Below are 11,849 nucleotides of genomic sequence, written 5' to 3'. Positions count from 1 at the left end.
TATATACATATATACAGGTGCTGTGGGGAAGGGAAAGAGGTAAGATGCTCTCCTTAGCGTATATGTATATTTGTGCACTCAGTGATTGATTTTGACCAGTTGTAAATGTTTGTCTCTACCTTTGCTGTGTAGGCTCTTTGTGGTTAGGGAACATGTCACTTTTTTATTCTGAATTTCCCAGGAGTCCAGTACATTTCATGGCACCAAGTAATCACTCAAAATATGCTACTTCTATTTTTACCATTATCACTACTATTGTTATTATTACTACTACTACTGATGATAATAAAAATAATTTTTAAAAACACTAATAATTGTGGTATTTGTTAAGTGCTTACTAAGTGCAAGGCACTGTACTAAGTGGAAAGAGCCTGGGCTTTGGAGTCAGAGGTCATGGGTTCAAATCCAGCCTCCACCACTTGTCAGCTGGGTGACTTTGGGCAAGTCACTTAACTTCTCTGGGCCTCAGTTCCCTCATCTGTAAAATGGGGATGAAGACTGTGAGTCCCACGTGGGACAACCTAGGAGAATGCAGTGTGGCTCAGTGGAAAGAGCATGGGCTTTGGAGTCAGAGGTCGTGGGTTCAAAGTCAGAGGTCGTGGGTTCAAATCCCAGCTCTGCCAATTGTCAGCTGTGTGACCTTGGGCAAGTCACTTAACTTCTCTGGGCCTCAGTTCTCTCATCTGTAAAATGGGGATTAAGATTGTGAGCCCCCGGGGGACAACCTGATCACCTTGTAACCTCCGCATCGCTTAGAACAGTGCTTTACACATAGTAAGCACTTAATAAATGTCATTATTATTATTATTATTACAACCTGGTTACCTTGTATCCACCCCAGCACTTAGAATAGTGCTTAGCACGTAGTAAGCGCTTAACAAATACCAACATTATTATTATTATTATTATTATTATTATTATTATTATTATTATTATTAAGTGCTGGGGTGGATACAGGCAAATCAGGTTGGACATAATCCCTGTCCCAGGTGGGCTCACAGTCTTAATCCCTATTTTATAGATGAGGTAACTGCTACTACTTCTACTATTGTTGTTGTTGTCTTATGCTGTCGAGTCATGTCCAACCCATAGCGACGCCATGGACACATCTCTCCCAGAATGCCCCGCCTCCATCTGCAATCGTTCTGGGAATGTTTCCATAGAGTTTTCTTGGTAAAAATATGGAAGCGGTTTAGCATTGCCTCCTTCCTCGCGGTAAGCCTTAGTCTCCGCCTTGGTCTACACATCAGGTAAAAACTCCTCACCCTCGGCTTCAAGGCTGTCCATCATCTCACCCCCTCCTACCTCACCTCCCTTCTCTCCTTCTCCAGCCCAGCCCTCACCCTCCGCTCCTCTGCCTCTAATCTCCTCACCGTGCCTCGTTCTCTCCTGTCCCGCTGTCGACCCCCGGCCCACGTCATCCCCCTGGCCTGGAATGCCTTCCCTCCACACATCCGCCAAGCTAGCTCTCTTCCTCCCTTCAAGGCCCTACTGAGAGCTCACCTCCTCCAGGAGGCCTTCCCACACTCAGCCCCCTCCTTCCTCTCCCCTTCCTGCCCCTCCCCATCCCCCCCGCCTTACCTCCTTACCCTCCTCACAGCACCTGTATATATGTATATATGTTTGTACAAATTTATTACTCCATTTATTTTATTTGTGCATATTTATTCTATTGATTTTATTTTGTTAATATGTTTTGTTTTGTTCTCTGTCTCCCCCTTCTAGACTGTGAGCCCACTGTTGGGTAGGGACCGTCTCTATATGTTGCCAATTTGTACTTCCCAAGCGCTTAGTACAGTGCTCTGCACACAGTAAGCACTCAATAAATACGATTGAATGAATGAATGGACTCTCCCATGCTACCGCTATCCAGCACAGGTGAGGGTGAGTTTCCACCACTGTCCAGCACAGGCAAGTTTTGACTTGTAGCAGATTGCCTTCCACTCACTAGCCACTGCCCAAGCTAGGAGTGGAATGTACTGTTACTAATATTGCTAATTTGCCCACACAAAGAGTGTCCCTTGCTTTGTTCTCATATTTGTTGTTTGCAATGTTCTGAACCTCAGTTATGACACGTTTTATGGTCTGTGTTAAGCTTTCATTATGTGCCTGGCATTCTACTAAATGTGGGGTAGATAGAAGCTAATCAGGTCGGACACAGTCTAATTCCCATTTTACAGCTGAGGTACCTGAGGCACAGAGAAGTTAAATGACTTGCCCAAGGTCACACAGCAAACAAGTGTAGCTGGGATTAGAAGCCAGGGTTTTCTAACTCGCAGGCCCGGGCTCTATCCATTAGGCCACACTGCTTCTCTTGCATGAAGATGTCCATTATGCTTTTTATTATCTAATTCAATCAAACCCGAAGGAAATATCACTGATTTATAACATTATCAACCTTTTAAAATTAATTCATTCATTCAATCGTATTTAATGAGCACTTGCTGTGTGCAGAGCACAGTACTAAGCGCTTGGGAAGTACAAGTTGGAAACATATAGAGACGGTCCCTACCCAACAATGGGCTCACAGTCTAGAAGACGGGGTCACAGTCGATTTCCAAACAGGAGCTGTAGCTGCACCAACTAGAATAAGGATCTTGGATATGAAGTAAGCAGTTAAAGCAATTTTGCATTTTTCATTTCTGCTCACTATGTTCTCTCCCACAGCTCCTATTGGGGCCAGGGACTAATTCTCCCCAATGTCTATTTCTAATTTTCTCCCTTGTATTTTTTCCCAGGGCTTTGTATAGTGTTTTGCACATAGTAGATGCTTAATGAATACTTCAGCTTCTACCAGTCACAGAACCATCATTCAGAGGCTCAAGGTCAGGATATGCCCAATTCATCTTGACTATGCTCTACTAAGCCATTCTGAAACATGGCCAGTGGCGTCAAATGTTGTCTCTTCATTTTTCCACTGTTTAGTATCATAGTTTTTTCTCAGCTGCTTTTAGAATTTTTTTAAATTTGAAGTGAAAGCTGACATTTGGTGTTCAGTATTTTTTTCCAAGTAATACGAGCCCAGTTCCTTTATTTTTCCCAAATGATAAAACTCTGACTTTTGGCCCGTTGAAAGGCACCATTCTTGCTTCAAGCAGAACAAAGCTTTAAATTGGAAACATTTCTACATGTTTACATCTGAGCTGTCCACTAGCAGGAAATGGCCGATTGTTTTCCCTTTAGAATTTGTCAAATTGAACAGCTGGACATGGTTTTTTGTTGGGCAGTTTATCCCATGATACAGCACGCATCTCACCTCCTCAGGCTGTAGATTTGGTCTTCCCATATGTCTCCCTGTAAGATCAGTGACTCATTAGTCCTGTTTTGTGGCCTGTTTGTTTCGCATCTACTCACTCTTTCATGCTTTAACATTTTCATTAACATTTCATTCAGTCATTCAATCATATTTATTGAGCACTTACTCTGTACAGAGCACTGTACCAAGTGCTTGGAAAGTACAATTCAACATTTGTCAAACAAACATAATTAGGCTTTGTTAACTCATTTTTCAAAAGACTAAATATCTAAGCACTTAATTTTCACCTCCTTTGGTGATTCCTAAAGGAATAATTATTACTATGGCATTTATTAAGCGCTGGCTATATGCTAAGCATGGGTTAGATTCAAGATAATCAGATCAGAAACAAGAGGTTCACAATGAAAGGGAGAGAAAGAGAGAGGGAGAAAGCAGATGTTTTATTCACATTTTGCAAATGATAGAACTGAAACCTAGAGGCTGTGACTTGCCGAAGATCACACAGCAAGCCAGTGACAAAATTGGCCTAGAACCTAGGCTTCCTTGTGCCCAGCCCTATGTTCTTACCACTTGGTTTCCCTGCCGTTGACCTAGTAGAATTATCACTTTGGGACAAGGATCAGTGACCTTGGGCAAGTCACTTAACTTCTCAGAGCCTCAGTTACCTCACCTGTAAAATGGGGATGAAGACTGTGAGCCCCCCGTGGGACAACCTGATCACCTTGTATCCCCCCCAGTGCTTAGAACAGTGCTTTGCACATAGTAAGTGCTTAACTGCCATCATTATTATTATTATTATTATCAATCAATTGTATTTATTTATTGAGCACTTACTGTGTGCAGAGAACTCTTGGGAGAATACAACGCAACAGAGTTGGTGGGTACTTTCCGTGCCCGCAAGGAGTTTACACTCTGGCAGTATAAATGTTCAACTGAAGCACAATGGGCCTTAATTTGAAAACCAACCTAAACTGAAATTTATAGATTAGCTAGATATGCCAGGCCACTCTTCAGGTAGGGGGAATTTAGTCTCCGTAGTTTTGGATGTACAACTTAACCTCCCTGACTCTTCCCTCATTATTTCATTGTGGACCTCTCCTTCATGAATTCATCGACACCCACATACTACTTATATTTTCTGCCTGCAAAACCAGTGCCGTATAGTTACCTCCCATTGTGTGAAGACAATTCCATTCGTTTATTTTAAACCCACCCCTTTCAAGTTTCAATGCCATCTTGGAGTTGTAAGCAGGGAACATGTCTACTAATTCTGCTATATCGTACTCTCCCGAGCACTTAGTATAGTGCTCTGTACACAGTAAGCACTGAATAAATCCATTTGATTGGTTGGTGATAATAATAATAATAATGATGGCATTTGTTAAGCGCTTATTATGTGCGAAGCACTGTTCTAAGCGCTGGAGGGGGAATACAAGGTGATCAGGTTGTCCAATGTGGGGCTCACATTATGATTCATGGGTTCAGCTATCCTTATCCCACATTCTGTATGTATTGCTGGCTGTCTCCACCTATGTCTCCCAGGGTTTTCTGTGCTTTTTTAAATGGTTATTTGTTAAGTGCTTATTATGTTCCAGGATCTGTACTAAGTCCTGGGTTAGCTGCTCAGATTGGACACAATCCATGTCCCATGTGGGGCTCACAGTCTTAATTCCCATTGGACAGATGAGGTAATTGAGGCACAGAGACGTTAAATGACTTACCCAAGGTCACACAGCAGACAAGCAGAGGAGTAGGGATTAGAACACGGGTCCATTCGTGCTTTATCTATTAGACCACTCTGCTTTGCTGCTTCTCAAAACTTCTATTTCGAGGCTGGAAAAAGCCTGTTCTAAATTGTTCCTCAAAAGATCAGTAAATGTTATTCCCTGAAATGCGGCTCCAAACATTTACATTTCAAAAGCATCTTTAAAATGGCAGCTGTTAAATACATTTACACATTCTTGTGGTGTAAAGACTATTTGTTTTCCTAAAACCCCTTCAATTTGCTTTTAACTGCATACTGTTAAACACACTTTAAGATGATTGTCAGATTAGTTTGATAAGTAAAAGTAAGCCTCTATGCTTCATTACAGTTTGGATGTGTTTTTATCATTATGTGGGTAATTCTATACATACACTCATTTCATTATTTGTTATAAAAGTAGAGTGGCTTCAATGGAGATTTTTCTTGCCAGCAGCATTCTGTTTTATGTTTTCGGCTATTCATATTTCTAAGTGATTTTCCGGAAAATATCTTTGTTATTTAAATTCCTCTAGTCTAGCATCCACTTCCCTGGTCTGTCAGCCATTTTATATGTTTAATTTCTCTATGAGAGGCTGTCTATAATAATAATAGTAATAATGATGATGGCATTTGTCTCCCCCTTCTAGACTGTGAGCCCACTATTGGGTAGGGACTGTCTATATGTTGCCAACTTGTACATCCCAAGCACTTAGTACAGTGCTCTGCACACAGTAAGCGCTCAATAAATATGATTGATTGATTTGTTAAGTGCTTACTATGTGCACAGCACTGTTCTAAGCACTGGGGAAGATACAAGGTGATGAGATTGTCCCACGTGGGGCTCACAGTCTTAATCCCCATTTTACAGATGAGGTCACTGAGGCACAGAGAAGTTAAGTGACTTGCCAGTCACAAAGCTGACAATTGGTGGAGCCGGGATTTGAACCCATGACCTCTGACTCCCAAGGCCATGTTCTTTCCATTGAGCCACGTTGCTTGACCATAGATCCAAGACAAAACAAGCTAGAAAGAGAAACACAGTTATCTTGTGGAGACCTGTCTTGATAGAGGACTCAGGGACCTCCTGTACAGGTCACCTTTGATTTTCCCATCTTCAGGTGACTAATAGGGTTTTAGGATGCTACGGAAGGAATTTTTCCTTGGCTTTCCAAGGAGAAAGACTGTCCACTCACCCTCACGTCGGAGATTCAGTGCAGCCTTCAGTGCTCTGCCCTCAGTAGCTACACCTACATTTTTACCCATCTAGAGAAGTTATTTACTTGAAAGACCTAAGTTGAAATTTGACTATTTTTCACTTAAAAAGCTCAATTCATTCTGCTTATTAAAGTGATTTCCAAATAGTAAGTGCTTAACTTACTGTTAGTGAGAAGCAGCATGGCTCAGTGCAAAGAGCGTGGGCTTTGGAGTCAGTGGTCATGGGTTCAAATCCGAGCTCTGCCAATCGTCAGCTGTGTGACTTTGGGCAAGTCACTTAACTTCTCTGTGCCTCAGTTACCTCATCTCTAAAATGGGGATTGACTATGAGCCCTCCATGGGACCATCTGATCACCTTGTAACCTCCCCACCGCTTAGAACAGTGCTTTGCACGTAGTAAGTGCTTAATAAATGCCATTATTATTATTATTATCATTCTCTGTACCTCATTTACCTCATTTGTAAAATGGGGATTAAAACTGTGAGCCCCCGTAGAACAAACTGATCACCTTGTACCCTCCCTGGTGCTTAGAATAGTGCTTTGCACATAGTAAGCGCTTAACAAATACCATTATTATTATTATTAACAATAATTGCGGTATTTGTTAAGTGCTTACTATGTGCCAGGAACTTTTCTAAACACTGAGGTAGTTACAAGCTAATCAGTTTGGATACAGTCCATGTCCCACGTGGAGCTCACCATCTTAATCCCCATTTTACAGACGTGGTAACTGAGGCACAGAAAAGTTAAATGACTTGCCCAAGGTCACACAGCAGACCGGGGGTAGAGCTGGGACTAGAGCCCAGAATTTTTTGTCTTCCAGGCCCATGTTATGTCCACTAGGCCATGGTGCTTCTCCACTAGATCTGTCATTTATTTTACCTTCTGTCTCCCCCATTTGTTCACTTCTTAAGGGCAGGGATTGTGTTGCAAAACTCCATTGTGTTTTAACCAAACATTTAGCACAGTGATTTGCCCACAGTAAGCAACAAAATATGCCACATCAATGAGGCATACTTTCAGGCATTCTTCTGCATATTGCTGAAACAGTTCCTCCTGCTAACTGACACGTGGCTATCCTCCTTCAGCTCCTTAATTCATTCAATCGTATTTATTGAGCGCTTACTGTGTGCAGAGCACTGTGCTAAGCGCTTGGTAAAAATTGTGGCATCTTTAAAGTGCTTACTATGTGTCAAACACTCTCCTAAGAATTGGATAGACACAAGATCATCAGGTCAGAAATAACCCTTGTCCCTCACAAGGCTCACAAATCTAAGTAGGAGGGAGAACAAGTATTGAATCTCGTTTTGCAGATGAGGAAACTGAGGCAGAGAGAAGTTAAGTAACTTGGCCACAATCTCCGTTTGGGCAAGTGGCAAAGCTAGGATTAGGATCCAGGTCTCCTTATTCATGTGTTTTTTTCCCTGAGGCCATGTTCTTCTGAGGAAAAGTTTAGATGTTCTATAGTCATTCATTATCCACAAATGACCTGCTCCTGGGAAATGATTTTCAATGAAGATGGTGTCAGCATCTGAAGATTGACTTTAGGTAAGGACCTTGTAGTTGGAAAAGTTTTGCCATTTATCCTGACAGGCTGGATGGAAGTGGTGTTGATAGACGTAGCCCAGTCAGGAACAGATTCAGGTCTCCTATCCATTAAGATTGGATGGCCCCATTGTTTGATAATCTGTCATCTTGGTCTAGCGCTTAAATGGGTCACCGATTACTAAAGAATGCATGAGTCTGCTAATATGTTTTATCTCCTTGTCAGGCTTTCATTATTAGGAAACATGCTACTGAAATGGAAAACTCAGATGGGGTTCTTGGCTTTGTAGGGTTTGAATTGCAAATATCACTGGGAGGGGTTGGGTCAAAACGCTTGTTTGATTCAGGCCTGTGGGGGCAAAGCATTATTCCAGATTGGTAAATCGATTCCTACCTAGTTTCTTGTTCTTCACAGGTGTACCTCTGAGGCATGTGAAATCTGGGCAATTATTTTTTAAGACCTTTGAGGAGATTTCAAGTCTTCAAAGGCCCAGGAATTTTCCAGAAGAGCAAGAGTGAAAGCTTACACCAGTCTGGAAGAGCAGGGACTAAGTCTAACAAGACAGGCACTGTTCAAACCTCTGGTTTATCCACATTTGTGGCCACTATAATAATAGTAATAATGATGGCATTTGTTAAGTGCTTACTATGTGCAAAGCACTGTTCTAAGCGCTGGGGGGGGATACAATGTGATCAAGTTGTCCCACGTGGGGCTCACAGTCTTAATCCCCATTTTTACAGATGAGGTAACTGAGGCTCAGAGAAGTTAAATGACTTGCCCAAGGTCACACAGCAGACTTGTGGTGTAGCTGGGATTCGAACCCATGACCTCTGACTCCAAAGCCCACACTCTTTCCACTGAGCCTCACTGCTTCTCTATACAACTCTGTGAGAGTGAATAATTACTGTGGTATTCGTTGAGTGCGTATTACGTGCCAGGCACTGTTCTATGCAGCGGGGCGGATACAGGATGGACCCAGTCCCTGTCCCACATGGGGCTCACAGTCTTAATCCCCATTTCACAGATGAGGTAACTGAAGCCCAGAAAAGTAAAGTGACCTGCTCAAGGTCACACAGCAGACATGTGGTAGTGCTGGGATTAAAACCCATTTTCTCTGACTCTTAAGCTGGTGTTCTTTCCACTAGGCCATGCTGCTTCTCACTAACAACCTAGCCTGCAGTTGGCACTTGATATCTCTGAGCCACTGGAGGAGGCCACACTTGTCAAGTGAAGGCCATAAACGTGGAAAGTACCTAAAGCATTAAATAGTGGTCAGGGCCTGTTCAGTATAGTTTGTACTGACTTGCTCAAGGCTGTCCATCACCTCACTCCTCCTACCTCACCTCCCTTCTCTCCTTCTCCAGCCCAGCCCACACCCTCCGCTCCTCCGCCGCTAAACTCTTCACTATGCCTCATTCTCGCCTGTCCCACCATCGACCCCCGGCCCACGTCCTTTCCCTGGCCTGGGAATCAGGGAAAGCAGTGTGGCTCAGTGGAAAGAGCCCAGGCTTTGGAGTCAGAGGTCATGGGTTCAAATCCCGGCTCCGCCAACTGTCAGCTGTGTGACTTTGGGCAAGTCACTTAACTTCTCTGTGCTTCAGTTACCTCATCTGTAAAATGGAGCCCCACGTGGGACAACCTGATCACCTTGTCTCCTCCCCAGTGCTTAGATTAGTGGTTTGCACATAGTAAGCGCTTAACAGAGCGCTTAACCTAAAATCAAGCAAAAGCTCCTCCCTCTCGGCTTCATGGTTCTCCATCACCTCGCCCCCTCCTACCTCACCTCCCTTCTCTCCTCCAGCCCAGCCCACACCCTCTGCTCCTCTGCATCAGCTAACCTCCTCACTGGGCCTCATTCTCACCTGTCCCGCCATCGACCCCCAGCTCAGGTCCTTCCCCTGGCCCGGAATGCCCTCCCTCTACACATCCGCCAAGCTAGCTCTCTTCCTCCCTTCAAAGCCCTAAGGAGAGCTCACCTCCTCCAGGAGGCCTTCCCACACTAAGCCCCCTTTTTCCTCTCCTCCTCCCCATCCCCCCCACCCTACCTCCTTCCCCTCCCCACAGCACTTGTACATATATTTGTACAGATTTATTACTCTACTTGTACATATTTACTATTCTATTTATTTTATTAATGATGTGCATATAACTTTAATCCTATTTCTTCTGACGATTTTGACACCCGTCTACATGTTTTGTTTTGTCGTCTGTCTCCCCTTTCTAGACTGCGAGCCCGTTGTTGGGTAGGGACCGTCTCTATATGTTGCTGACTTGTACTTCCCAAGTGCTTAGTACAGTGCTCTGTACACAGTAAGCACTCAATAAATATGATTGAATGAATGAATGAATTAATGAACAAATGCCATCATTATTATTATTATTATAATAATGCACCAGTCTGGGAGTTAGAAGACTTGGGTTCTACTCCTAGCCTAGTGACCTCAGTCAAACAACTTTGTTCTAATCCTGGCTCTGCTGCTTGCCTGCTGTGTGTCCTTGGGCAAGTTGCTTAAATTCTCTGTGCCTCAGTTCCTTCATCTGTAAAATGGGGGGCTGTGAGCCCCACGTGGGACATGGACTGTGTCCAACCTGATTAGCTTCAGTTCTTAGTTCTTAGCTTCAGTTTAGCCCAGTGCTTAGAACAGCGCTTGATATCTAGTAAGCGCTTAACAAATACCATCATCATCATGATTACAAGCAGTGTGGCTTAATAGAAAGAGCCCAGTCTTGGGAGTCAGAGGTCACAGGTTCTAATCCCGGCTCCTCCACTTATCAGCTCCACTGGTCACTTTACTTCTCCGGGCCTCAGTTACCTCATCTGTAAAATAGGGATTAAGACTGTGAGCACCATGTAGGACAACCGGATAACCTTCTATCTACCCCAGTGCTTAAAATGTAGCCCCCACCCCATGGTTCAGTGGAAAGAGCCTGGGCTCTGGAGTCAGAGGTCATGGGTTCAAATCCCAGCTCTGCCAATTGTCAGCTGTGTGACTTTGGGCAAGTCACTTCACTTCTCTGGGCCTCAGTTCCCTCATCTGTAAAATGGGGATTAAAACTGTGAGCCCCCCGTGGGACAACCTGATCACTTTGTAACCTCCCCAGTGCTTAGAACAGTCCTTTGAACACAGTAAGCGCTTAACAAATGCCATCATTATTATTATTAGAACAATGCTTGGCACAAGTAAGAGCTTAACAAATGCCATTATTATTACTCTGCGCCTCATTTTTCTCACCTGTAAAATGAAGAAAAACAACTGCTCTGCCTCTACTTTAGACTCTGAACCCTGGGTGATGGACTAGTGCTTAGCACATAATAACAGTAATAAATATAATAGTTCTTTTTAAGAACTATGTGGGTGCCAAGCTCTATACTAAGTGCTGGGATAGATACTAGATTATCAGATTTATCAAATTCCCTGTCCCACCAATGGTTTACAGTATAAGAGTCAGGAAGAAGATGTATTTAATACCCATTTTACAGATGATGACTTTGAGACAAAGAGATATTAAATGATTTGCTCAAGATCATAGCACAGATTTTTTTAATCATCATCATTATTATTATTTTATTACTGCAGCTACAATCCTATTGTACTCTTTTTCTCAAACACACCAGGGGGAGGCCATTCCATGGGAATTTGTGAGAGGTGTCCTCCTCAATCAATCCATCAATCGATCAGTGGTATTTATTGAGTGCTTACTGTTTGCAGAGCACTGAACTAAGTGCTTGGGGAGTACAATACAACAGGGTTGGTAAACAAATAGCCTACCTGTAAGGAGCTTACAGACTAGAGGGAGAGCCAGAACTGAAAATAAATTACGGATATGTACATCAGTGCTGTGGGACTGAGGATGAGGTGGATGTCAAGTGCTTAAAGGATACAGTTCCAAATGCATAGTCAATGCATAAGGGAAAGGGAGTAGGGGAAAATAATAATAATAATAATAATAATAATGGCATTTATTAAGCAATTACTATGTGCAAAGCACTGTTCTAAGCACTGGAGAGGTTACAAGGTGATCAGGTTGTCCCACGTGGGGCTCACAGTCTCAATCCCCATTTTACAGATGAGGGGACTGAGGCCCA

The sequence above is a fragment of the Tachyglossus aculeatus genome, chromosome X1 (genome assembly GCF_015852505.1).
Source record: "Tachyglossus aculeatus isolate mTacAcu1 chromosome X1, mTacAcu1.pri, whole genome shotgun sequence".
Lineage (NCBI taxonomy): Eukaryota > Metazoa > Chordata > Mammalia > Monotremata > Tachyglossidae > Tachyglossus > Tachyglossus aculeatus.
This window is presented reverse-complemented; position numbering follows the sequence as displayed.